The sequence below is a fragment of the Neopelma chrysocephalum genome, unplaced genomic scaffold (assembly GCF_003984885.1).
Source record: "Neopelma chrysocephalum unplaced genomic scaffold, ASM398488v2 Primary Assembly neopelma1_77, whole genome shotgun sequence".
Lineage (NCBI taxonomy): Eukaryota > Metazoa > Chordata > Aves > Passeriformes > Pipridae > Neopelma > Neopelma chrysocephalum.
Window position 1 is genome coordinate 7312780 of NW_020897738.1, and position 3969 is coordinate 7316748.

The 3969-nt window shown below is 45.5% G+C and overlaps 1 long non-coding RNA gene across 1 annotated transcript; it reads right to left on the bottom strand.

Moving 5' to 3' along the window:
* Positions 1-2827: 2827 nt before the first annotated feature.
* LOC113970543 lies at positions 2828-3947 on the bottom strand. The gene is made up of 2 exons (XR_003535196.1): positions 3471-3947; positions 2828-3321 (listed from the first exon to the last, which is right to left on the bottom strand). It is a non-coding gene; the product is annotated as an uncharacterized LOC113970543 (long non-coding RNA).
* Between the last annotated feature and the right edge of the window lie 22 nt (positions 3948-3969).

Sequence of the window (3969 nt, forward strand, 5' to 3'; positions counted from 1 at the left end):
GTGTAGCCATTAAGGAATCTCTTTCCAAAACCAAAGCCAAATATTCAAGATTTATGAGACTGACTTGCCATATTGGAAGTAACTAATTATTCGTAATGATTCTTTGTACTCTGACAGTGATTATGTATTTTCAGTGCAAATGACCATGATGAAGCAAGTGATAAAGGCAGCCCATGTTTGTGGAAAGGATACCAAGCATTTAAGGCCTGATCATTTTAGCAAAGTATTGGGGTAGCAGGGGGAGAAACAACACAAAACAACTAAGCTCAGTGACGCACAAACCAGCTTATTTAATGTCCTAAAGTGTGTTCTGGTGCATGTCAGAGCTGCAATGAAAGCCTGTGGTCTCTTTTTATTGCCTTAAGCAATTCTGTATTCAGTTTATTTATTCTGACCTTTTGCTTGTCCTTCCACCTTGGACATGACAGTCTTTAACAGAGCAAAGCCTTGCAGACTCAGCTTGCAGCACTTGCAATAGACTGTGGAGTACGTTTGGGGTGAGAGGAACGATGCAAATTTGGGGTCTGATTTTCATTTGCATTGAAGTTTTTGTCTATCTCTGATGGCACAGGGCAGAAAAGGTACAGAAAGGTACAGGATGAAGGAAATGTCTCTGGCTTACTCTGCCCTGATTAAAGTACCTGGGAATCGAAAATGATAGTTACCCAGGGATTGGGTAGATTTTCACGTCGCCTCAGGCTACGGAGAACACGAAAGCACCGCCTTTCTCCTCTTTTCATAACTTCCAGTCCTGCCCCAGACACAGGAACACAGGAATGGTGAACAAAGTCCCCATTCCAGAGAGGTGTTCAGTGCCAGCAAGGTTAATGTCCAGGGGCAGGCTCGTGGCAAGAGCAGTGCCATGTTTACTGCCGTGGAAGCTGCTGCTCTGATGCTGCGCTCGCTCCAGCTACAAACAAGGGTCTAATTTCTGATCCTCAAAAAGCAAAGGCGCAGCAACTTGGTCATTAAAATCTGCAGCAGCACGCCTGTGATTAAAATGTTAATGTCAATATTGTAATCAAGGGTCTGACTCACAGGACAGCTGGTAAGAGACTTGATCTGTGTTGCTTAGCCCCGGTCACCTGATGCACACCAGGGTTAGGGAACGGTTGTGCCCCATCACATGGCAGGGATTGGCATTCACTGGCTCATGTGGTGAGCTGGAGGCTGGAAAGGGACAATCAGATCAAACCCAGGCACAATATTGATAAGTTCAGCTGCACTCCAGCGAGAGGAGAGCTTTCCGATACATTTCCCCGGAATCACCTGAGCTGCAGCAAAAGGCACTCGAGTGTCTCCTGCCCACCTGCAGCACTGCTGGGCCATCCTGCACCCTGCTCTCTCCCACCCATCCCTCCTGCTTTTGGAATTTTCTGTGCTGGTTTCTATCTATCTGAGTTTTAGACATTTAAGCCCGTGGTAAATTTTGCCCGGTGTTGTCTAAGCACCAAAAGAGCTATAGTCTGCAAAGCTTCTTTTCAGTAAATTCAGGATTAATGAAGAAGGCCTCTCTATTGTTGGAATGTCTAATACAATTATCCACTGAATGAATGGACTAGGCAGCAGAGGAGGGCTCCCAGGTTTGTGGCGGGGAATTGTCTGTTTTAACATCCATCTGTTTTCATTCCCTCTGATCCATTATCATTCACCTAGAGTTATAACATGATGAATATCATTGTGTGGAATGCCATTTGATGCTGGGGGGAAAAAAACCCCACTGCAGGTCTGCCTTCTATTGAAAACGTGAGATTGCCTCAGTGGAAGGAAAGGCATGATTGATTCAGAGATGCTGTTTCAAGCACAGGCATCCCTTCCCCACGTGGACTGCTTGATTTTGTTAATTCCTTTGGATGACCCTTCTGCCGAGTCTTGAAATGAAATATACATAAATGAGGATAGCTATGGACAATCCCAGCGCTGATGAATTTGTGGAGTTGATGGAAAAAAATAATAGTATTCACAACTTTCCCCAGAAGGCACCTTTGGTTTATGTTCACAGTGACATTAAACTCCTGTACGTAAACACGTAAGCGGGATGAGAATCTTGATGACCCTGCTGATGGGAAATAAAGAAAGGCACTTTACAGGCAATTTCCACTGTCCTTGTTGGTCAGCAAATTTGGAAGTGAATGAAAAAAAGAGAACTAGAAATGCATATTAATGATGGAGGGCCTAAAGCACAATGGGACTGAGATGAGCACTACCAAGAGAAACTGTTAAAAATGCCACAGTTTATCTTTTTTAATAATTTACCCTTGTGATGTACTTATAAGAAACATAGAAATTACCTTTTAAATTAAAGGACAGGCTTAAATGGAAAAATAACTTACTGAACTCAATATAAATGCTTCTTTCTAAAAAGTGACTCTTAAAATATTGGTAAAGCAAATACAATTGTTAAGGTCAATCCATTGTTTAACTGGGTGTATCTAAACTCTGGATCTTTCGTTAACAACCATTGCCTGGATCCTGGTTATGCCTTTAAAACACCATACAGTTAAAAAAACCATTGTACTGTCCCTTAGAGAAACAGGAGAGAAAATACCCTTTGGTAATCCCCAGTCCAGCAAAACCCAGGGCAGATAACTGCCTGACTCCCTGCTAGCCTGTAATTACCCGAGGAAGCAGCTAGACTTAGCTATCTTCCTTCTTTAATTGGCACGCAAAAGATTATAGGATTTTATTAGGACACAAATGACACCGATACGAGTGTGATTGAGGCATGCAATGCATGACTGACTATTTGCATTAAGAGGCTTTGCACCACACATGGGATTTCTACCTTTGGTTTTAAATGGCTTAAATTTAAATGACGTTTCTATGCTACATTTTAAGAGGATGATATTTATTTTAGCACTTGTCTGTGTGAGGTAGGGCAAAGCTGCTGCCAGACACCAGGAACTCTTCTAAAAGAGCCTGTTTGGGCCAGGTGGAAGGAGGTTAATTTTTGACTGCTCTGTTGGTGCAATTAGATCAGGAACATGGAAAAACACAGGAAAGGTGGACATTGAAGTGCCCACGCCGAAGCTTTTGACGGGTGTGTTAGACACCACTCCACCCTGCCACTGCTGGAGGCACCAGCCCCAGGAATCCACCACCCCTGGTGATGACTGAACTGCAACACAAGTGGGAGCAGGTGGCAGGACACTTTTTGGCTTCCCTCACTTCCACGGCTCCCAGTAACACTGAATCTCCTCCGTGGATTCCTTCCTTTATTGATGAATCTCGGTGGACTTCTATAGGTTTTATTTCACAACATCCTTCTAATGTCTCTCACGTCCAGAACTGGAGTCTACCCCCCAGGGAAGGAGAAAGCAGCTGAAGACATAAGGAATTAAGCCAAGTTAGTCCAGTGGAGCAAAGCCAGCCCCACACAAGGAAGGGAGTACCCAGAACTGATGGTAACGTGCTGCAATATCTGACTGTGTGCAATAAAAGATGATAACGGGAGGATTAAGTCCTGCTACCACTGTGATACGTAGGATGGTCAGTGCTCTGTGCTGGGGCCCTGATCCTGGCACACCTTCCTCGGTGCTGTCCCTGGGACTGGGCACTGCACAGCTACTTGGCTGGCCACCAAGCTGGCCCCTGTCCCAGGTGAGTGCCCAGGAACCATGTACTGGCCGAGGTGACCCTGCAGAGAGGAAAGAGCCTGAACATGCAGGGAAACAAGAAGGAAACTACAGTCTCTTCCTGCATTGCAGAGCCCAAATGAAACCTCAGCAAGATGGATGGATGGTGAGCAGGGGGTACTGAACAGGGTCTCCTGCCTCCACCTCCATGACCCTTAACCCTTGGTTGCCTTATGCTGTTCCATGTCCCACCTACAGCTCTGGCTGCCCAGCCCCTCTGCTCTGCACTCTCATCACCAACTCATCCCCTCATTGTCCCCTAACTTGGCCCCTGACCCACAGATTGTTACCTGTAGCTTTTGCTACATCCCTCAGCTCTTCCTGTGTCCCCCTG